Here is a 25274-nt window from a genome sequence, read left to right as displayed (position 1 = left end):
GCAAATCATATGCGGTTTGGGTTTTTGTTTGAATAGATTTCAGTTGGCAATAAGTATGTATGTCGAGTATGTATGATGATTATGTTTATATATGTCGAATATGTGCGATGATTATGTTTAGGCTAATAGGCCTTCCTATGCATCAACAATCGTCATCCAAGCATTGAAATTTCAAGAGTTGGGTTTATTGTGCATATGAAATGGCATGTGTTCATGCTTTTGAAATTTTACTTAGAGAGAAGAAAAGATGGATTTGGTATTGCATATGAATGAGATGTATTCTTCGTATATGCTTGGCCATCTATAGAGGTTTCTTGATTTTGGGTAATTAACTTAACCTCTTGATTTTGGGTAATTAACTTACTTAAAAATGAAATAAGACATTCAATGTGTTCCTTGTAATATAGATATAAACAAAACATCTAAAGAAAATTAATTGCACAATGATCCAGTCCAAGAAAACAAGGTTTTCCACAAACCAATTAACTCTTCTAGAAAAATTCAACAATTCCAATTTAATAATCCTATCGGCCTCTCTTTGTACCTTTTGGGACAATTTCTAGTTTTACAATATAATATGATGTCATTTGATAGCTCAATATAATGTGTAACGCTGTTTATCTTTTATTAATCGGAGACGTTAATTTTATAATCCAACAAGATATCATTTTCCAACTCTATATAATTTATAAAACTACCTATATACTCATTTAGTTTAAATAAAAAAAATCCAAAAATTTAAAAATAAATAAATAATATCCGAAACATTTAAATAATATCAACTTATAACAAATTTACATTGAACTCATTTTAAATCCTTATTTAAAATAGATCTTAATTAAATACAAAACAGAGCTATCACGAAAAATTACAGACCGTTTAATTTTTTCCAGCATTGAGGTCAAACGTATTATTTACACAATTCTTTGCCTTTCACAATAAAGTGGCGGGCCGTTTGATTCTTTCAGGGATTGAAGCCGTACGTATTATATTACGTAATTCTACTTTGTTGAGTAAAAGAGAATAACTCACTTAGTGGTTAGTCAAATGTTAAAAAAAACAATATAAAAGTTCATGCAAATGGTCATAGATGAATGATTTACTTAATTCAGTTGAATCTCAAAAAATGACATCTAATATAATGCAATGCTAAAACCCCTTGATAAATTCAATTCAAAAGAGTGGAGGGAACTCTACTTGAATGGTTCATGAGGCACAATACTTGCTAAGGTTTTGCAAATGGGGTAGCAAGATAACTAGGTTTGACTGTGGGGAAAACTCCACACTTAAACGTGCTTGAGCTAGAGGCGATCTGGGATGGGTGACCTCTCATGAAGTCCTAGTTACCTGGTGCAAGCCCCGAAAATGATGATCAAGGCTATGTGATTCATTTCACTAGTTTCAATCCCACTTTTTCACCCCTGTGAGCATCACCCGATGCAATGCGTGTTAAGTGGACTATTCAAAAGTCATGAAAAATTAGTGAGTTATGACTACCTCTCATGGAAATGGTTATGTGATTCATTTCACTAGTTTCAATCCCACTTCTTCACCCCTGTGAGCATCACCCGATACAATGCATGCTAATTGGACTATTCAAAAATCATGAGAAATTAGTGAGTTACAACTACCTCTCATGGAAATGGTCATAGATGAATGACTTACTTAAGGCAGTTGAATCCCAAAAAATGATATCTAATGCTCACCCGATACAATGAGTGCTAAGTGGACTATTCAAAAATCATGAGAAATAGTGGACTATTCAAAAATCATGAGAAATTAGTGAATTACGACTACCTCTCATGGAAATGGTCATAGATGAATGACTTACTTAATGCAGTTGAATCCCAAAAAATGATATCTAATATAAAAGCTCTAGGTTTGTTGTAGATGGGCTAAGTGGACTATTCAAAAACCATGAGAAATTAGTCAGTTACGACTACCTCTCATGGAAATGGTCATAGATAAATGACTTACTTCACGTAGTTGAATCCCAAAAAATGATATCTAATATAAAAGCACTAGGTTTACTGTAGATGGCCTTTGAATTATGGGACATGGGAGAAATAAACCCCATGACAAACGTGGAACAACTTAGTTCTATATGGTCATTTTTATGCGATGCAAAATGTAGATTTTGGATATGAAACCTCCATGTTTGAATAATATTTAGAAATTTATTAATATTTCAAATTGTGTGAAGATAATTAAAATAAACTAATAGTTGTAATAAGCGGCTTGGCATATTATAAGTTTAGAATATTTCAGAATTTGATGAATAAAAATAAAGTAAAACTAATAATAGTTTTAGAATATTTCAGAATTTGATGGATAAAAATAAAATAAAACTAATAATAGTTTTGCATACTATTTAGTTGGAATATTTATGAAGCATATTATATGGTTATAATATTTCAGAATTTGATTTACTGGACAAAGTAAAAATCATTAACTTTGAATATTCCCAAATAAACAAGTAAAGTCAAAACAATTTATTTAGTTGTTGTCCCTCAGATTTCAGACTGTTTTCAAATTAAATCTGTAATCTATATCTTTCCAATGGAATTGAATTGATATAAATCAATAAATGTAATGTGCAGCGTTGCGCATCATATTTTGAGAATATTTCATAATTTGATAAATTAAGAAAAATTCAAAACAATTCACACTTTTTTTTTTGCATTTTTTAAATTAAATCTTTAATTATGTAATTTTAACTCAAAATAATGAAATAAACAAACAAATGTAATGGAAAACTTTGTAAATCATATTTATAAAATATTTTAAATTTAATGTATAGAAATACACTCAAAACAATTAACTTAAATTTTGTGTACATGGGATTTTAAACTATTCTCAAATGACACTACTAGGTTTTCACTTTTTAATATATTTTTTTACTTTTTGTTTTAGTTATTTTACATTAAAATCTAATATCAAGTGGATTATGAGTTTGAGACAAAAATATTTTAAGACAAAACTTTATATTTATGACAAAAACAATTTGGGAAAAAATTATTTTATGACAAAACTTTATATTTTAAACAAAAACAAGAGTATTTTAAGAGAATTTTTTTTATTTAAAACAAAAACAATTTGAGACAAAAATATTTTAGGACAAAACTTTATATTTAAGAAAATAGCAATTAAGACGAAACTCATTTAAGACAATTAACAATTAAGAAAAAACCATATCAATTTAAGGCAATATTATCTAACACTTGCAAAATTGACTTTGACATTGCGCCATAAATCTGTAAGTTTGCGGGCTACTACTGTCTCACACTTATGTTAAGGCTGCTATTTTACTTACCATTCATGTTATATTATATAAAGACAACTATTTGTTGGGCTCTTAGTTTTACTGGGTCGCTGACCTTGAAGAACACAACAACTATTCCTGGTAATATTCCCTAGATATTAATTCCTCTTTTGTCCCTTTGATCTCTGTTGATACGATTAGAGACAACTTTTCTATTGTTGCATTCAGGAAATTTGCAAAAAGATTCTCTCTGTTGATACGATTAGAGACAACTTTTCTATTGTTGCATTCAGGAAATTTGCAAAAAGATTCCTTGAGTGGATAGGGGATAATTATATTTTTAATTTTTGAAAATAGATATTAAATCACATGTAATTTAATCATATCAATTTCTTTCTTTTATATTATATTTTTCTTTTTTTATTAATCTTTTTTAATTAAATATAAAATTACAATATGATAATTATATTATTTTTCTAATTAATATAAAATTAAAATATAACATTTTGAAAAGTTAGAATATTTTTAACTAATTTTTAAGTATTTAATTTAATGTATATTTATTTGAAAATTATATTAAAAATTACACAAAAATAATAAATTAAAGATAATTTGATTTTAAAACAATTACAATATACATGTCACATTCTAAAAATATAATTACATTGAAAGTGTTTCTCTACAGGGTTTGGCTAGGAAGATTTGGTCAATGAGAGCATTCAATTTTCATCCTACTTTGTTAAATCAATTTTTACCACATCGCAGGATCTCGCAACTTCCGAATTTCATCTATGATCTTAGAGTTCAGTCTTCTCTTTCGTCGATTGTCTCGAGTTCGAGTCTTAGGATGTGTTTTCAGTCTCAGTGCTGCCTGCAGTTGCAATGCAACACTAGTGCGAGCCCAAGGGTGAGCAATATTGAAAATGATCCCTTGACTAAAGGTTTGGTTCTGTTGTCTCCCCGCTCTAGATTAAGCATGCTAGGGACTTGTATTCAAATTTCGAGAAGTACATATGCAATGTGTTTGTAGACTTTTCATCATCTTGTTCATGGCTACAATTGTGCTCTTTCCCACTAGTGGCGCAGGAGCAACTTGTTCCAATAGGACTTTCCATATTGTGGGATCATATCGTGTAGCCCACATATTCTATTTTGGTTGTAATAACCTTAGAATCAATCAGGGCAATAAGAGGGTATTCTCATTTGTTTCTCCCTTTTATTCCCAATAGGTCCATGATATTTATACAGAGGACAGTGATTGTGTCACAAGTCTTCAATGCATGTTATGTAGTTTAGTGGGTGACTCAAGTTACAGATGCACCAGGACTAATACTACAAAGCCAACTTTAAAGACATCATTTTCAACTTTGAAATATTCTGATTGATTTTCATTTAATTTCGCTGCAAATCATTGGCATTCTCTTTTATTTTTATTTAGGTGGGCGGCCTACCTTTCAATAAATACTCATGGTTGACGACCAACAATTCTTATACAATGGTCGAAGAAAAATCGTAGACAGGTGTCCAAAGATTCACTTATAATAACCAAGAAGTTAGCATTGTGGATTAGTTAAATGTATGTATGGCCTGTGAAACATTTTAGGGCAATTAGGGTATTTGAATCATTGGGAGTTTAGCTGAGACTTCAATCAATTAGGGTATTTAATTTGGGGAAATTTTTGCAGAATGGTGCTAGAGGGCTAGTCTTGGACATGTATGATTACGAGAATGATATTTGGTTCTGTCATTCCTTCGAGGCAACTGCTACAATTTCACAACTTTTGTAGGTCAAAATTGAAAGTCCCTTGATTAACTACTACAATTCTTTTATTGTTTAAATTAAATACGTTCGAGCATAATTTTCCACATTCAAAGTGCTATTCAGGCTATTAGGGTATTATTTTTCATTGTAAATCAATGCACCATACCTTTAGGTCCACATTATTCAGGAGATTTGAATTTACCCAAATGCTCAATAATATTGATGGTAACTAGTGAAACTAAAGCCTTGGATGTAAAGTTAAACTAGTCTTACTCATATTGAGGTCTATTTCATTTAAGAGATTTGAACCTAGCCATGTCAAGCATTAAATACATTAATAGATTACAATTGATTATAGATTTTTTCAACCCTCTTTAAATTTAACTAAACTAATATTTAAATATTTTGTTTATTTGGAATATGGGTCTATTATAGATGCCAATTGTGAGTAAATTGAAGGAGATTAAGGAATTTTTGGAAGCCAATCCCTTTGAAATCATCACCATATTCATCAAGGACTATGTCAAAGCTACCAAAGGTTTGACCGAAGTCTTCACCAAAGCTGATTTGATGAAGTATTGGTACCGAGGGCTTGCCATGCCCAAATATGGTAGTGATTGCCACATTGTGAGTGACATGGTCGTGAAAAACTATCGCCTTATAATATTTACCTCAATAGCTTCCAAAGAGGCTTTAGACTGAATCTCTTATTAGTGGAACCATGTGGTGAAAAATCAATGTAATTTTTACAAAACCTATGATCTCATGCCTTTAATGATGTATAGGGAGGGATTGATGAGAAACTATTTTGGTAGATGTAGATGTTGGTTTGGTAGTAGGATCCAACACTAAACGTGTTGAATCAAAGAATCTAATCTCAAAAGCCTAGTCATTGGTTCTCGAAAATTTCTTCCTAGATCAACCCAGTGGATCCAAATCCTACAAAGAAAAATTTGATGTACTCTTAAACATTTTGAGCATGTTTCACTAGGTTGTAGGAAACTGATAGGCTAATTTCTTAGCAGTGGATTTCTTTGAAGTGCAATTTATCACTTCATTTTTTCAATTTACACAGACCAATCTTTAACCTTAGTGGGTTTTATGACATACACATATAGGTTAAATTTTATTGATCCATGTTAAACTAGGATCCTTACGTTCACATCTATTTTGATGATTGTTTTATTTTTCTTTTAAGCACAATGGACCTAAAGTGAAAGTGGGTTCGATTTTTTGAATTTACACAAACCCCAATCATCAACCTTAGTGGGTTTTATGACATTCAAAGAGAGGTTAAATTTTATTATCCATGTTAAACTAGGATTGTTGCATTCACATTAGTTTTTTTTTATCATTGTTCTATTTTTATTTTCACACCATGCAATATTCATTGCGAAATGTTCTCACACATTCCTTTTTTTGTGTATTGCTTCAAATGTAAATCATGACAACCTAATTTGTCTTGTTTGCAGAGAAAAAGGGAAGGAAGTATTCCTCTTTCATTTACTTTAGAGCTCTAGACAGGGTATTCCTCTGGCATTTACTACAAAGCTTTGGACAACATATTCTTCTCAGAGTTCCGGAAAGGGTATTCCTCTTGCATTTACTATAGAACTCCAACTCTTGGAAGAATCCCTTTTAATTGAGAAGTCAAGTCAGGCAAACCTAAGACAGTGGGAAGTTGTTATATGAAAGAGGAAATTATTGGTTGTTCAGGAGATAATTCCACTCTTGAGTCCACTACCATTCCTTCAAGCCAAAAATAATGGCAATTCACGTCGTCTTTCTTGTGGAAAAAGGAGGGTGGGGTTACTGCACACGATCATGTACTTCCTGCAACACCACAAAACTAAAATGAAAGAAAAGGTGAGCCAGATGACATGAATTCCAATAGTGGAGATGACACTAGGGACATAAAGAAAATTAGATATTAGACGATGATCAAGAATGGTGGCATTCACATTAAAAATAGTAGTGTTATGCTTGGATTTACAATGTGAATGTGAGGTTAATTACACAGTAGTATAATGATTTAGGGAAAAAATATGGTGCTCTAAATAGTGAAGAAACAAAATCTACATGTACATCTCACCATGTTGGCAACACTAGTGAAAATCATCAACATTGTGAAAACAACCATTTACATACCCGTTTTGATTTTGGACATGAAAATTCTCATTTGGAGCATAGCCATTCTCATTCGAGACACAAGTATTCTCATTCGGAGCATAGAAATTTTCATTAAGGACACGCACATTCTCATTTGGAGCATAGCCATTCTCATTCAAGATATGGACATTCACTCATGGAGAAAAACCTTTACAACTTGGGGCATAATAATATAGTGGAACTTGGCATGTCTAAGAATCACCAACATATTCATCACAATATGGAAGATATTTTCTTAGACATCTTAGCAGATACTTGAGTGAGGGGGTCAATTAGAGTCTTTTGGCTGATGAAGTTCTGATGGAAAATACATTCCATCCGTAAGAAGAGTTTTGTCCAAACCATAAACTCGTATCTATTAAGGAAACTTTGTGCCTGTATTCAGTTCTTTATGTTTTGGTGTTTTCACGTTTATCAAATTAATAGAAAAGGAGAAGGGGAAAAATCTAAACGAGCAAACCTAAACCAGAGGTCTTTACATGCTTCTTTGAAGTAACAACATGTCTTTCTCTCAATAAGTCAAGATCCCTCTTCCGTCCAAAATAAATAAGTACCAGTGCATAGTCCTATATAAAAAAAAGGTGAAAGAAGAGAAAGGCCTCCTACGCAGAGAAGTGAAGCAAGAAAATCTGTTGGGGTATTGTTCAGGCTCGCTAGCAGCAGAGAAATGTTTGTGTTCTTGTAGTGACTCTGTCAGTGTACTGTCCAAACTTACTCGCAGCAGAGGAACACCAAATATGAAAAATTATACTCTGAAAATCTTAAGCTTGTGAACTTCACTACCGTTCCCAACTCGAAACATTGTGATAATGTTGAATTTTATGTTGAGTTTAACCGAGAACGCATGACAGGGGCTACGTCTATTCATGGGGTAAGTGGGGAGACCAAAGTAATATGGATGATGAATCAATACTCCCCGAAGAACCAAGGCCCTGTAAAAAAGAAATTAATGGAGTGTGTTGCTAGGTGTTGTAGCTAATACAACACTTCCCTAGCAAATAGAGAAAGATGTCCCCTGCCATCACTCACAAATGTATTAAATTTAATATTGTAGAATCCATCATTAGGAATCCAAACCGACTAGGTAGAGTAGAATCCCATCACTTCCTTCTCAAGGGTAGTGGACAATATTTATTTATTGTTCATTCTACAGGAATGAGCTCCTTCTGTATCATCCATTTTTATAAAACCAGAGTAAATTTACGGTGGAGACAATATCTATGGAATCCTTGTTGCCTAGAGGGTGGAGATATTGCTCTCTAGAATCCCTGTTGCCTAAAGGGTGGAGACATTAATCTCTAGAGCCCCTTACTGATTAAAGGGTGGAGACATTGATCTCTAGAGTCCCTTACTGATTATTTTGTGGGGGGTATATATCTCTGGAGTCCCTCAACAATAATTGGGTGGAAGAGATTGCCTCTAGAATCCCAATAAAGGTCTAAAAAGTTGTACATGGTGGAGGTAGTATAAACCTCTGGAATCCCTAATTCATACCAACATATCCCCAAATTTCCTATTTGAGGTATTTCCATCAATCACAACTTTGTCATAGATCAAAATTGTTTCACTTGATAGAAATAGTAAGTACTCTCGTATGCATGCAATGTATGGAGAGTTAAGTTAAGTGAAGGAAAGCAAGTTAAGTCTAATATTAGAAGTCAAGTGAGTCAAAGTTAAAAATTTAATTCCTTGTCAAGAAAGGCTATGTTAAAGAAAAGAAAAATGGTGATTTATGTTAGAGTGAAATTAGAAAAAATTAGTTAAAGCATCAAGCCATAGTTTTCATGAGGAAAAGAAAGTTAGATTTTGCATAATTCCATATTTAGAAAGTTTAGTACTTATATACATGGTTGGGTCATTGTAATGTGAAGTAAGAAGAGAGAATAACAACAACTTGGTGGATGTATGTGAGAGAATAATTAATGAATAAAACTTATTTATTCAAGTAGAATCTTGTGTACTTATTTGTCTTGTGTTTGTATGTTTATCTCTGCTTTTAAATAACAAGGGGTATCAAAGCAAGGTTTATCAAAGGTTTCGAAGAACAAAAAGAGTTAAGAAAGTCATGAGCTACTTCCACTAAGAACCTTGTCTGTTGTGAGTAGTGATCCAGATTTAAATAGGAATGCAACAAATTACATATATAACCATAAATACAGAGATGCAATTTAAATAACACTTCATTTCATTAATATCAGATACTGAAATATGCTGACAAACTGAATGGAAATAAGACTAGCTCAAGTGATGCTTGCTTATCTCTGAGAAGAGATGCGACAGCTACATGCCTCTGAACTTAGTTACAATGAGGCTCAAGGGCCTTTTTATTATTGAATAATGAGATAAAACCCTAAACAACCAAAACCCTAACCCGGGGAGATGTAATACCAAGAGTTTATAGGCCCTATTGGGGTTAGTTGGGCAGCCAACTTATCGGGGTCGTAACTTGGTCATATTATCTCTGTTTAACGTGTATGATAACTCGTTGGAAAGATCTCTTCGAGAACTGTAGTTGCCCATGTGATTGTCATAACAATCACTAAAGCCATTTTTCCAAAAAATAAATGAATAAATAAAATAAAATTAAGAGCTTCAAAATGGCTCCACAAGTTTAGGACCCAAAAAACTACCAAAAATAGTAAACTATGCTACCATTAAAGAAACTGGAAAACTGAAAGAGACAATGGTGGCGGTCCAAGTGAGATAGGTCGATGGCTACAAACATCCACTTGGATCATTCCTCAGCCCTTAGGAAGCAATGGTCCCCATTGCCTTGAGTGCCTACATGAGATGTGGAAACTTTTGATGAACTTGGTCTCTAGTTTGATGTACTACAATTTTTGATGTGTCTAGTAATGGTGGGAAGCATGGTCGAGGGCAATCCACATTGAACACTCGGTGCAAGCCAAGGAATGGGGGAATGTTGTGCTCCAAAGCATTATTTCCAACAACCTTGGTAATGGTGTAAGGACCATATCAGAGTGGTATGAACTTCTGATGGGCTCTTGTAAGGTGTTCTTTCTACAAATGCAACTAGAGTTTGTCGCCCACTTGAAACTTATGTGGCACCCGATGTTGATCATGTCACTTCTTGTACTTGACATTTTTCATAATGGACCAACGATATATCTTTAACCCATTTTTAGGGGTAGGAATCAAATTGATGATAGGAAGAGAACTAGACTAGAATATATAGATAAAGTCTAATTCTTTTATCCTTTTTCTATATATATTCTAATCTAAATCTCTTCCTATCCTCAGTTTGCACCCTGTTAGTGAAGATAGGTGAAGTGTTCACCAAAAACGGTAAATGCACACAAAAATCTAAAAACTTTAATCATCAATATTATAAATTGAATGTTTAAAAATATATTTTTAGCGATAAATAGAAAAGATATAGATATGGCCAATTGGATAAACTGGGAAATGAATAGAAAGAATTGGAAAATCACTCGGTGAGTTTGAGTGGAATGGACGGACTGGAGACTCAATTCGTCTGTCTGATCCATTACTCCATCCGTCAAATTGGAGAAGAAGTAGATTAGGTTTCTTCAAACACTATTGATCTTGCTGGATATACTATAGTGACTACAATGAACATGGCCAAAATTATCATAAAACCTGCTTCACTTACAGTGAAAAGGTCTCAAAAAATCCCTAAAGGAAGGCTTAAAATGAACACATTTTATTTGAAATCCATCTCTACGTGTAGCGTTGAAATCAATCGATGAAGGCCCGATTTAAAATTCACATGATTTGCTGAACTTATCTGACCATTTCCGAGTGAAAGCAATGGATAACTTGTGATATAATATGTATACTTCTCATTTTTTAGACATTAATGCATAACTTATTGGAAATACATTTGCGTCGGCTATGTCCCACTGTGGCGGGCGCGCAGCTATCAATGGGGTTGGGAAGAAGCTACAGCTGAGTAATCAGGATTTGGAACTATCTCGCATGACGCTGCATCGATTCGAGAACGCTTCAACCACCCGGCTTTGGTACGACGTGACTTAGATGAAAGCCAGGAGACGTTCAAAGTGGAGATTGTGCTTGGCTGATAACTGAGCGTGTTAATGGGATACCTAGCTTTCAATCTGTTGCAACGCTTTTATTAATGTGGTGTTATAGTTAGAGAGAATAAAATAAATATCATATTTATTTAATTTTTTAATTAATTGTTATATAAATCAATTAGTTAGTAAATATTGATAAACATTAAAACAATTCTAATTAAATACATTCCATTCTAATTAAATACATTTCAATTATTATTGTTAATATAATTTTTTTATAAAAGTTATTTCAATTAAAAATCTATATTAAATTATTACTATTAGTTAATAGAGATCTTTTCGGTAGTTTCTCCTTTTATTATTCTGTTATTCTCCAATTGGCCGATTGATTTCAACTCTCTGCAGTGGAACCACTGTTTTCCAACTCAAAACTACAATGGATGAAACGATTATGATCCTCTCTTTATCGCGAAAGCTTACGAATGAGATTTTGTGCTTAATTGTTGTGAGTCAAATCTATCATGGCCATAGTGGAGTTTTCATCTTTCTCTATCAATATTTACTCATATTCAACCAGAGTTTCTATAGTGGAACCATCAATCGCTAGCAGTGAGTAATGATCCTCGTTGTCTCTCTATCATCCTAGAAAATGAAGGGATTTTGAGCGATTTTTGTTCGCCTGTAGCATGCGGCAACCAAAAACAAACAAACAAACCAATGATAAATCAGAGCCAAAAAACAACCAAATTTCAAAATTAATAATTTTTTTTGGGTTCCTACGGTGGAATTTTTGGTTTCCACATTGAGGTAGGTTGTTTCCCCCTTTCTGTCCATTACTCTAGTTGAACACGTTTTTTAATTTTGAAACCATTAATGTGTTGGCTACACCAGGTGACATTCATGTTTGACATTCATTTTTTTCACTAACCATGTTGGTGAGTTAGTGACAGTGGAACCTCAATTTATAAATTATTTACTAATTTTGTAGATGCATGATAGCATCGGATGTTATGAACTAATTTGAATATGTAGAATAATAAATGCTATATGTAGAAGCGATGTAACTTCTTTCAAAATGAATCGCTTCATGGAAGTGAATCGCTTTACTTTAATACTTTCTTTCTCCTCAGTTTGTCAAAGGTCTTAATAATTGACCATATCTATTTAACGGTGATAGAAATCGACGGTACTGTTTGTAATAAAGCTTCAAAGTTTTTACCCAATTGAAGTTTTTGTGAAAGATTGATGCCAGGTAGGGGTTGTGATTAAAATTTTATGTTGGATTTTACTCCTTTCAAGTTTACTGCTCTTGTATAAGAGTGATTTGATCACTGATATCCTAGAACTATAGTTTATTTAGTTAATGTTTTGATGGTGAAGCTGGCTTGTAAACTACTTATGAAAGGACTATAGTGTTGGATACCGTTGAAATGAGGAGCATGTTTATGCTGTGGATCTTTATTTAATGTGGGTATTTGGGGTTTTTTTATATTTTTATGCATTATTGGGAATATGGAAATAAAAACTATGTAATTTTTTTTTTATAATAAATGCAAAGCGTTGCAATTTAAAAAAAAAAAAAAACTTAAATAAAAAAAAAAACTTACATCAAGATAATAGAATTAATTTTATTATTTAATTAAATTAATGTAATTTTTTACCTTAAACCTTACACTTAACACAAAAATTTAAAATATAAAAGGAACTAATGTACTCAATGATGAACTCATTACTATACTCCTAACATTAAGATAAAGAATAATAAAAGCTTAATTCTTATATTATAACTTTAAAGTAAAATCATTGAAAATTAAGTTTTAAGAGAGACACTACCCATAACAAAAAAAGGAATTCAACATATCTGTATTATATACTTCATTCGTAACTAGTCCTCAAATCAATTTTATAGGTTTAGCATAAGTTGTTAGAAGAATAGTTTATTATCCTCTCTACCCAGATTTAATTCTCAACTTCTGCTAACTCATAAGTTATTCTTATATCTGGCTTGAGGGTTGTTAGATATACTTTTGGTGCTTGAGATCAATGAATATACTCATGGTGTTACTCTAGTAGTTGAAAGGTTTTATCCTGGGCTTTGTCTAGATTATTCACGATGGTTAATGAATACAACGAATACACAAAATGTATTATGTACTCAAACACTCACCAAACTAAAATATAGAAAGGAAAATGGAAACACATAACATGCTTACATATTTAACTTTCTATGATGATCCAATATATTTAGGGATTATCTTCAAGTTTAGTCAAAAGAAATCCTTGATTGCAAATTATAAATGTAGAGCACAGATGCAACATAATTTCTTTTGGACCAACCAATTCTTTTTCTACATAGAAATTGTGTTCAATAAGGTTTTATATATGAGAAGAAAACTAAAAAATATGCTAGTAAAAATAACCATAACCATTTGAAATTACATAAATCATCTGCATTTGTAAAAGGAAACATTGATTCATATGTACCTTTTCCAACCATACTCTCAAGGGTTTCCACAATAAGGACACATGTATCCAAAACAATATCCCAAATACTATGTAGGTCATTTAATCCCTAAACACAATTTTGTGTGTCATGAATATGATCTCCTTAATGAAGGGGATATTTTTATAGCATGTACAAAATCAAAACTAATAATAATGATACAGTCTAGGAAAAAGAAAAATTTCACAAAATAAGATGTATAAAAAATATGATTTTTTATTATTAAAGAACTAAAATACAATGATAAATTGAAAAGTTAGGAAACTTCACAGAGATATTGACTTGCATCCCCAAACTTCTACAAAAATGCTCAAGGGATGGTAAGTGCTCTTGCAAACCAAGAGTTGATTTAGCAATCAGAATAAGATAATATGCATACAAAATAACCCTTATAACAAACTTGACCAAATAGATACCAGCACCTCCTTGCAGATTTAACCACTCCTCAAGCTTGTTGATATATAAACCAAAAAGGGTAGGAGATAGTGGGAAACCTTGCTTGACTCTGATATTGCTTCTAAAACTTTCAAAAATGCCTGCTGAAGTTATAATTTTGACTTTCACCTCTTCATATAGCTTATGCACAACTGCTCTCGAATGTTTAGGAACCCCAAGTTCCTCCATTTTGTGCCAAAGCTCATCCCTGGGAACCGAGTCAAATGCTTTTCTGAAATCAAAAAAGCAACAAAAGACTTCTTCCTTTTTCTCCCAAACTTTTTCAATGATGTGCCTTAAAGTTATACAATGATCAACTGTGGAATGTTTAGGTCTAAAACCTGCTTTCCCTTTAGCACACTTATCTCTTTCTTCTGCCTACTTGCTAATTTTTATTTTCTAGCATGCTTCCAAATAGCTTTGAAAACAAAGGGTTTATCATGATGGTCCTATAATTGGAGGGATTATTGACGTCACCACTCTTGAAAAGAGGTATTGCCAGACTAGTTGTCCAATTTGTGGGGAGCCCCTGTTGTATGATGTTGTTGAATATTTTTGTAATGTGAGGTGCAAGAATATTTGAGCCCCACTTTAGATATTTTGCTTGGAGTTCAACTAAGCCTTTTGCTTTTCCAACAACCAACTTCTTGATACCTATCTCTACCTCTTGCATCGTGAATATTTCAGTATCATTGTTGACCAAGGGGGGAGGGTCAACCTTGGGATCCTGCTCATAGAGTTGTCTTGCATAGTCAAACCATTTAGAATTTGTAATATTATTTCCAGTTGTATATTTTTCGGTTGGAGCTCCTTCCAAAATAATTTGGGATTATTTTCCCAAGTGAGATTAGTTCTTCCCTCCTTGAAACCATGAAATCAGCCTTTTTCTTGCTTAATACCTGCTTGTAAGCTTTGAGCTTTATGTTGCCTTGTTTGAATATTTCCACATTCTCCTTGACCTTTTTCATTCCTCGTCAAACCAAGCATTAACCGAGAAGCAATTTGTTTCAGACTTCTTAATGTTTTCTCTTTTTCACTTTGCAAGTGTGCATTGAATTAGAGGTGTTAATTCATGACTATGAAGGTTGTGAATTGTAATTTTCTCCTTCTCGAAGAGCCTCTCTAGTGTCATTTTGAAGATATTACAATTTTCTGGGGTCAAAATAATTCTACCGTGTGGGAGATTTTGTTGGACATGCTGAATTTTTTTCTCTAATTGTTTCTTTCCAATCCAAGAGAAACATAAATAAATAAATTGAATTTTGATATGATTTTAAGTCCCATAGCTGATCTCCAATCAAAAGTTCCTTCATTTTATCACACAAACCATGTGAGAAAATTACATAATCTACTACACTTTCTCCATTGTAAGTATTGCAAGTGAAATTACCGGACTTTGCCCATCTAGTCAAGCCATTACAAATGACTAAATCAAAGGCCGCACATCAAGTAAGAAATTGTTCACCAAAGAGATTGCAACCCTTTTCCTCTGAAATTATTTCCCACTGATGATTACTCTCTTTTGTAAGCCAAATTGGGTCGTAATCATCTTTACAACAAAGAATGCTAGCTTGCTCACTTGTAGTCCTAGAATTGAAATCACCCACTATAAGGACTTCACCTAGCTGTGAATATGTTGCAATATACGCTTTTAAGGCTACAAATGGATCTTTGTGGTCAAGCCTTCTAGCTTTGTATATTTTTGAAACCTACGGCGCAAAATAGCATGTTGTAATTCTGATGTGGTTTCCATTTTCTGATATTTTAAACCAACTGAATTCCTTATTTGAGTCTTCTTTTTCTAACTAAATGAGATGACCTTATTTCTCCCTTACTAAAACCATGATACTCCGTGCCCTTTGACATTCCCTGTTTCCTTGTTCCACACTGCCATCTTCTAGTATCCTTCAAACAGAGGTGTCTTGGACCCTTCATGCTCATGTGTTTGTATGAGGCAAATTATGTCTCTATCTTCCGCAATAGGCCCTAGCCTAAGTCCTCATCTCCATGGGTAATCTCTGCAGTTCCAGCAAACTAATCTTAAGGAACCTTGGGTGTGACTTGATTGCTATTTATTTTGACATGCAAGACGCACATTTGTGTTTGTGTCCCTGCTTTCCCATACTAACCTTGCTTTCTGATTTCCTATTGAAGAGTTTGTTGCCTCTTCTTTATTACCATCTTGTTGCTCTAATTATACATAACTATGCGACAATATATAATATGTCATTATGTTTATTAATGTAATTATACTATAATGTAATGTCATTATATATCTTAAATTTTTCTAATATGATTACTTCACAAATGGTATGAAAATGTATAATATGTTTTTACAATATTACTAATAACTTATTTCTCTGATGTAGGTATATGTCAAGTAGTGTTTTGAATAACTTGCAAAGCCTTATACATTATACAGGATGATGTGGCAACCAAATGGACCATATCACCTTTTTGTGACCCATTAGGAAAGTGTCAATTGAACGTGACATTAAGGGGATTTTGAGGCCTAAAATGGACCTCCTAAGGAAATTATAAAATAATAGTGGAAATAATAAAATAAGATTACATTACATCATCAAATTTTAAAGGGAAAAAAGAAAAAACTATTTTTTCAACTCTTATTTTCAACTAATCTCCCTATGGCTTTACTCAAATTTTGAGTGGGAACACTTATTGGATGTATACTTTGATTCCTCATCCAAGGAGTAGTCATGTTGCATACTTTCGATGGACCCTGCTACACGAAAAATGTATTTCTCATTTTTCATGTAGTAGGTCCATCAAAAATATGCAAGATGGGTACCCCTTGGATGGGGAATTAAATTTTGCATCCAACGAGTACTCTCGCTTGAAATTTGAGTAAAACCTTTGGGAGATAAGTTGAAAATACAAGTTGAAAAAGTAGTTTTATTTTTTTTTAATCTTTTTACTTTTTTAGCCCAAAAATGGTGAATCATCCCCCATTGTTGACACCATCATCTTGAATCATATTGGTTCTTGTAAAGTTTATTTTGGTTGTACATTTTTCATAGGAGGCCCATTTTAGACCTCAAAATTCTACAAATTATAAACCCAAGGGAACAATAAACCCTGGGGATCAATACTAAAAACCCAAGGCATTATAAACCTAAGGGAATAATGTTAAACCCTTGGAATATGAACCCTTAGATTAATAAACCTAAGAAACAATAAACCCAAGAGATAAAAATTATAAACCCAACACATATAAACCCTAAGATAAATATTTAAACCCTAAAATAAACATGGTTGACCATGGTTGATTTCCATATTGAAATAACCCTTGTTGCAATGTGGTGGCTGACCATGCTTGACCATAATTGACTTTCATATCGAGACAATCTTTGTCACAATGTGACACTGAACCATGGTTGATTTTCATATTCAGACAATGTTTGTCACAATGCGACATTTGACCATGGTTGACCATGATTGATATTATAAACCCATGGGAATAATAAACCCTAAGGGATTGATATTATAAACCCAAGGGATTAATAAACCTAGGGGATTAATACTAAAACCCTAATGGATTATGAACCCATGGGAATAATATTAAACCCAAGGGACTAATATTATAAACCCAAGTTATATAAACCTAAAAATAAATAGTGTAAACACCAAAAGGAACATGGTTGACCATGGTTGATTTTCATATAGAGACAATCCTTGTCACAATGGGATGTTGGACCATGTTAACCATGCTCAACCATGGTTTATTTTCATATCAAGACAATCTTTGCCACAATGTGATGGTTGACCATGAATGATCATGGATGACCATGTTAGAGTTTATAAGGCTTGTCGTGGTTGACCATGCCTGACCATGATTATCATATTGAGACAATCTTTGTCATAGTGTGAAGTTGGGCTATGGTTAAGACGATGATTGATTTTCATATTGAGATAATATTTGTCACAATGTGACATTGGACCATGGCTAAAAATTATTAACCATTATTGACCGAAATTTCTTTTGTAAAACATGGTTGACCATAGTAAAATAATCTTTAACCCTAAGGTAAATATTATAAACAATAAAATAAACATGGTTGACCATGGTTGATTTTCATATTGAGACAATCCTTGTCACAATATGATGTTAGACCATGCTTGACCATGCTTTCCTGAAGTATTAGACATTGAATCATTTCTTGAAATTTTAGTTCTCTCCATTGAAATATATTCCTCCGCATCTCGGTTAGTTTCTTCTCGCCTTTCCTTGCCCGCATTTTTCCTCTCCTTCTTTAAAAGATACTCCCCTGTTTCTTCCTGAATTCATTGAATGAAAAATCGGTGAATTAAAACTCAAAAGGGAACTACACACAATGATTTAAAATTTAAAGTAATTGAAATACAGAGATCAACACTATGGAGAATTACAAAATATAAAGATCGCTATGATTTAAAATTTATAGTGATTGATAGAAAATGTTCCAGACTATGGGCTTACTACTCCCTCGGGTTTATAATATAAAGCCCTTGGATTTATTATTCCCTTAGGTTTATAATATCAATCATGGTCAACCATCATCAATCATAGCCAAGCACGGTCAATGATGGTCGAATGTCACATTGTGACAATGATCGTGTCAATATGAAAATCAGCCATGGTCAACCATGTTTATCTTAGTGTTTATAATATTTATCTTAGGGCATATATTCCTTGGGTTTGTAACATTAGTCCCTTGGGTTTAATATTATTCCCTTGGGTTCATAATCCATTGGGTTTATTATTCCCTTGGCTTTATAATATCAATACCTTGGGTTTATTATTCCCTTGGGTTTATAATACCAATCATGGTCAATCATAGCCAACCATTGTCAACCATGGTCGAATGTCACATTGTGGCAAAAATTGTCTCCATATGAAAACCATGGACAATCATGGTCAACCATGGTTGATCATGGTCAACCATGTTTTATAGAATCAAACATGGTCAAACATGGTCCAACATCATATTGTGACAAATATTGTCTCGATATGAAAAGCACCCATGGTCAACCATGGTCAATCATGGTCAACCATGGACAACCATGGTCGATCATGGTAAACCATGGTCAATCATTGTCAACCATGTTCGGATGTCATATTGTGACAAAAATTGTCTCGATATGAAAATCGACCATGGTCAACCATGGTCCACTCTCGTATTATGACAAATATTGTATTGATATGCAAATCAACAATGGTCCAACATTACATTGTGATAAGAATTGTCTCAATATGAAAATCAACCATGGTCAACCATGTTTATTTTAGTGTTTATAATATTTATCTTAGGGTTGATATACCTTGGGTTTATAATATTAGTCCCTTGGGTTTAACATTATTCCCTTGGGATTTTAGTATTAATCCCTTGGGTTTAATATTATTCTCTTGGGGGTTTAGTCTTCCCCCAAACGAACAAGGAGTAGCATGAAAAGATGAACGACGAGATGATGTAAGTATTAGGATGACGTGTCCTGGAAAGTCAACACAATGAAGAGGTCAAAGGCCTGGGAAATTAATTGAAAGAGGCCAGGATCAGTTGATGGCAGAAAATATTTTCATTTCCCTAAGTTTGTTTTACGGGAGGTATTGAAGTGTGTACTTGAAGACACATCAGGATGATGAGGACTGGGAAAATGTGGTAGAGAACCAATAAGGAGAGTGTCAAGATGATGTGTAGAAGTAACAAGCTAATAAAAGAGCTAGGACATAGGTCATGAGGAAAGGCCACATGAAATTATGAAGAGTGAGTGCCGAGGAATAAAGTTGGATGTGAATTATTATTTTGTTGTTGAAAAATTAGCCGAGTTAATAGAAGGGCTTAAGGAGGATTTATTTTGCGCTAATTAAAAGGTAAATTTATAATCACGCACTCATATAGAGTTTCAACTAGGTGGTTCTCCCCAAATCTAGGTTGTTGATGCATATTACATATGAAGAATTTTGGTTGTGGTGGTTTTTGATAAGGGTTGTTTGAAGAAAACATAGAAAAAGTGTTTTTGGAGGGGAATTGGATCAAAGGATTGGACCAAAAGGAATACTGTTGGGAATAGGATCTTGGTACATATGTTATAAAATATGTATGATTTTTTGTGTTTACTCTGGTCATGAAGAATTGTGTTTACAGGTAGAAGAGAGAAAGATTGCTAGAAACTAGTGTACAAGTGAAGTTATGATAGAGGAATAATGAAATCAAGTAGAAATATCAAGTGGAGGAACTATGAAAAAAACTCGACAGCAAGATGGAATTGTTGAAGAGAGGAAAACATAGTTCTTAAGAGAAGAAAGAGGTGTGAAGCAGATGAAGATGAAAAATCCTGGAAACTTTGAATGTTGAGGAGAAGAAATGGTCTAGGAGAGGGAGAGCTTCTACTACAAAGAACCAGAAGAAGACAACTTTTGAAAGTTGAGGTTGTATAGAAGTTGCAAAAGGTAGTTCCATAGTGATTTTCGATAGAATTGCCAAGAGAAAGAGAAAAGGAGGATAGCAAGAGGAGAACATGGTATTGTGACAAGTGGTAGACTTGTTGCAAATATGGAAAAGGCTTGTTGCAACTCACAAGTGAACATGGAGAGTCCACAAGAAGGAAAAATAAATATGATTATTGATGGTCATGTGATGGGTTTAGAGGAAATTCATCATCAAATGAAAGGGAATGCTAAAGTAGTTGGCATAAAGAGGATAAATGATGAGGAGTTTGAGAGAGAGATGGTTGAGTTAAGAGAAAAATTCAATCATTTGAAACAGTTGCTACAAGAAAGCTAAGAAGAAAAGAGATGTGGATAGACAATGGAGCGGAAGAAGGTAAGATAGAATCCATTACAAATGAAACTAAGGAAAAAGATGTATTATAGATTAACGGAAGAACTTAGAGTAGATGAGTATGAAATCATTGTTTTGAACAAATTTTATTTCTTGATGTAGAAGAAGCCAAAAATTTTGAGGAAGAATTTATAGACAACCCAATGGACTATCGATTTAGTTCGCATCAACATGAAGATGAGGCAACTGAGGCATTGAAAAAAGAACCTTATGTTTTTTAATATGGCACATAATCTATGTATGCAAGTTTGAAGGTGATGATCAATACTTAAATCATTTGTTTCTGCAGGTTGATGAAGAAATAAGACTTCTAGAATAGATGGTAATGATGGAGAAATTTTGCAAGCATGTATTTATTGACCTTAGATTTTATAGGGAAGTTGTTATCACAAATGAATTTGAATGAGTACAAACCTTAATTTTAGTTCTAGAGGAAGATGAGTTAACATCATCTCATGGAAATTATGCAAGTGCAGAAGATGGAATAACATCAAAAGGTGGAGAATTACTTCATGAATACATGCTCAAAGAGATTTCAATACTAATTGAAAGTCTCATGACAGAGGAAGAAAGCACAAATGAAGATAAGATAGACATTTTGGAGGATTGGCTAACTGAAGATCCAAGTGTTGAATATTGCATGGAAGACACAGGTACTATTCTAGGTGATTTTGTTGAATTGTATAAGGAGTTGAATTTCTTGGAGGAGAGGATATAAATAAAAAATACTACTTATTCAACTTACAAAAAAGGAGTTAGAGGAAATTGCATTTAAAAATGAGGAGAAGACTCCAAAATGTGATTAGTGGATTGAAAAGAGTTTTATAAGTCTTATGATAGAAGAGGATATGTAATAGCTTGAGGATAGTGACATTAGTGAATTTCATCCAAAGATAGAGGTTGATAAAGTGATTGATGAATTGTGGATGCTGATGAGGAAGACATCTAGGAGAAGACACTACAGACAGAGGAGGACAAAAAACAAAGAGATGAAGCTGACCAAAGAAATTTGTATCAAAAAATATACGGGGAAACAACTGCATAAAGTATGGAATCCTAGAGAATTAAAGGAAAGAGAGTAGCAACAATGCAACAGAGCAAATAAGAATCTACAAACTAAAATTTGGGACCCGGGAGGATTTTCATTAGCATATGAAAGCACATGGTCAGGAGACCATGAATTTTTTTACCTTGCGAGTACAATGCAAGAGCATCTTACCTCCAAGTCAAAACACATTTTTAATAGACATAGAGATATTTAATTTTCAAGGGAGTTGGTTCCTAATTAAATGTAATTATTTAATTTATTGTATTTTGTACATTTTTAAGGAAAACTAGAGAAATTATGAATATTGTAATAAGATCTACTTGTAAGAAGATATGTCGAGAATGTTGAGTGAGTTAGAGATATTTTAGAGTTAGTTATATCTGTTAGAGGATAGGTGGATCTAGAAGATCCTAGAATAGGGATTCATTGAGGATTTGTGGATATGAACTAACTATAATTAAGAATTCTATTTTAAATAATTATGTAAATTGAAGACAAAATGTAGAAGAAGTGAGTGAGCGAGGAGTGTCGACAAGCCCATCATAGTAAGGTCAGATATGTCCATAAGGTGAAGAGGGGAAATTAATGTAATCAAATCTCATGAGAGGCTGCACCTAGATTAAGTTGCATGAAAAGTACGTAGAGGTTGCAGAACCATTGTTTAAGGCTCGAGGGATAACATATGAGAACGCATGTTAAATATAGAGGAATTGATTTCATAGAGGAGACATGCATCCTTTCAAGTAAGGTTGAAGTCGGATGGACAAGCAAAGCAATGTTCCAAAGCAATCAGGGTCACGTAGAAGAAGTGACCAAAATGGTGTAGGACAAAGAGGAGATTCATAGAAGATGATGAAAAGTCATGAAGAATTGTTCCGGAGAGAGAGGAAGAGTGAAGGCATAAGAAGGAAGACTTTGTTGGAAGCCTTGTGAACAAATGCATAAGATGGGGCAAGACTTAGATTTATTTAAACCTACGCAAGTCGTTGAATAATTAGGATTAGAGTAGTGGAGGGGAGTTCAAATAGTTAATAGTAATATCTCCATCTCCTCGAATCTTTTACTTGGGAGATTGGAGAAGTGTGCAACAAAAGGAGCAATTGGGCTCACTAGGCATGAGGCTAGCATGTGAAATTTGGTGGTGTGTAAGGGCTGAAGGTGAAGTGGAGATGACACATTGGAGTGAGAAGTTTGAAACACATAGTTAATAAAAGTGTAAGGTGATGTGTCCGAGAAGTCTTACCCCAAACAAACAAGGAGTAGCATGCAAAGAAGAACATTGGGATGATGTAAGTAAAAGGATGACGTATCTTAGAAGGTCAATACAATGAAGAGGTAAAATTCTAGGGACATTAATTGATGAAGGTCATGATCAGTTGATGAGGGAAAATATTTAGATTTCGTAGATTTTGTCTCTCAAGAGGCATCAAAATACACAGCTAAAAGCACATCAGGGTGATGAGGACCGGGTGGATGTGGAAGCCAACAAATAAGGAGAGCGTTGGTATGACATGGATAAGTGACAGGTTAATAAGAGATCTAGGACCTAGGTCATAAGGCAAGGTCACATGTAATTTTGAAGTGTAAGCACCGAGGACTAAATTTGTTTGTGAAGTGTTGTTTCGCTTTTGAAGGAGGAGCCTAGTTAAGAGAAGGGTTAAGGAGGATTGGGCCTGCATTAATAAAAAGGCAAATTTATAATCCCATGCTCCTATATACTTTCGGCTACGGTGGTTCTAACCAAATTTGGGTTGCACATGCATATTATATACGAAGAAGCTTGGCACCGATGAGAAAAAGTAGCTTATTCCTTCCCCTTACTTATATGTCGGATTAAATGTCACACACCTATGTATTATACATGGGCTTGAATTGAGTGGTTTTATAAAAGGGTTATACTATACCCTTGTAGCTCCTCCCACTTAGCTTTTATTAAGGCGAGTTTAAAGGTAGAAAATGGATTTATTTCCTAGGTTGAAATTGAGGGAAGCGCTCTTTAGATTAAAAATTTTGGGATTTTGATTAGATCCTAGCCACCTCTGCATCAGAGGTGTTGCCACTTATATGCACTATATCGATTGATGGGATGGCGACAATGCCTCCCGCCATGTAGCTTGCACATGTAACCCCATTCTAGTTTAGAGATTCAATTTAAAAAAATTGTAAACTCCAAATTTTCTAACCATATGTGACTAAAAAGTAGGACACATATTCATAGGTTCACTTATCCTTTTATTATGTTGATTGAACACATGTTCATAGGTTTAACCATCCTTTTAGAATGTTATTTTCTAAATCCAACATGGCATTCACACAACATAGTAATTTTCTATACTTCTTGTGAAGGATTGGAAACAAAGTCTCAAAGATTGTTAATCTTATTTCTCTTCGTAATGCCATCCTTTCAATTTAAAAGGAAGCATCAATGGAATGAGTTTTTAAATAAGATCCTATTGTAGCTAGAAGCCTTAAGGTAGAATGGTCCAAAAGAACATGTTTAAGGCAATTATAATACTAATTAATTAAGCTTGTTAATTTCTTTTTACTAATTAGGTTGAGCCAAGACAGGGTTTAGTGAAATGTTGGATGGAAGAACAATATAGCCATTTGCGTGATTCCATTTGTAAGATGGGGAATCCAAAACCATGGGACATTTTTTCTCTCACTCTCAAAGCCTCTCTTGAGATTTTAACTAGTGACATAATGGGCACAAAATCCCACATGAACTAACTAGTCTATAGCTCTTGGATAAATACGTCCAACTTACATGAAGTTATATATTAAGTTATGTGTCCATATTATGTAAAGTTATGTATGAATGATGTATATTTAGGGCCATCAATTAGAGGAATTTTAGTTGTTATACATTTACTTGGAAGGAGAACCCTTCTTTGTCTATTTACTTGTAGAAACATTTTTTCCTTCTCTGTGAAGTTTCCTACCTTTTCAATTTATCATTGTATTTTAGTTCTTTAATAAAAAAAATCATATTTGTTATACATCTTATCTTGTGAAACTTGTCCCTTTCCTCGTCTGTATCATTATTATTAGTTTTTATTTTGTACATGGTATCAAAATATCCCCCTCATTAAGGAGATCATATTCATGACACACAAAATTGTGTTTAGGGATTAATTGACCTACATAGTATTTCGGATATTGTTTTGGATACATGTGTCCTTATTTTGGAAACCCTTGAGAGCATGGTTAGCAAAGGTATATATGAATCAATGTTTC

The 25274-nt window shown here is 33.4% G+C and overlaps 1 pseudogene; it reads left to right on the top strand.

Moving 5' to 3' along the window:
• The window catches only part of LOC149158050 (PI-PLC X domain-containing protein At5g67130-like), a 72970-nt pseudogene that overhangs the window by 35757 nt on the left and 11939 nt on the right, over positions 1–25274 (top strand).

This window comes from Pinus tabuliformis, chromosome 5_2 (genome assembly GCF_031772625.1).
Source record: "Pinus tabuliformis cultivar Carrire ecotype Pingquan chromosome 5_2, CPIR1, whole genome shotgun sequence".
Lineage (NCBI taxonomy): Eukaryota > Viridiplantae > Streptophyta > Pinopsida > Pinales > Pinaceae > Pinus > Pinus tabuliformis.
This window is presented reverse-complemented; position numbering and strand designations above follow the sequence as displayed.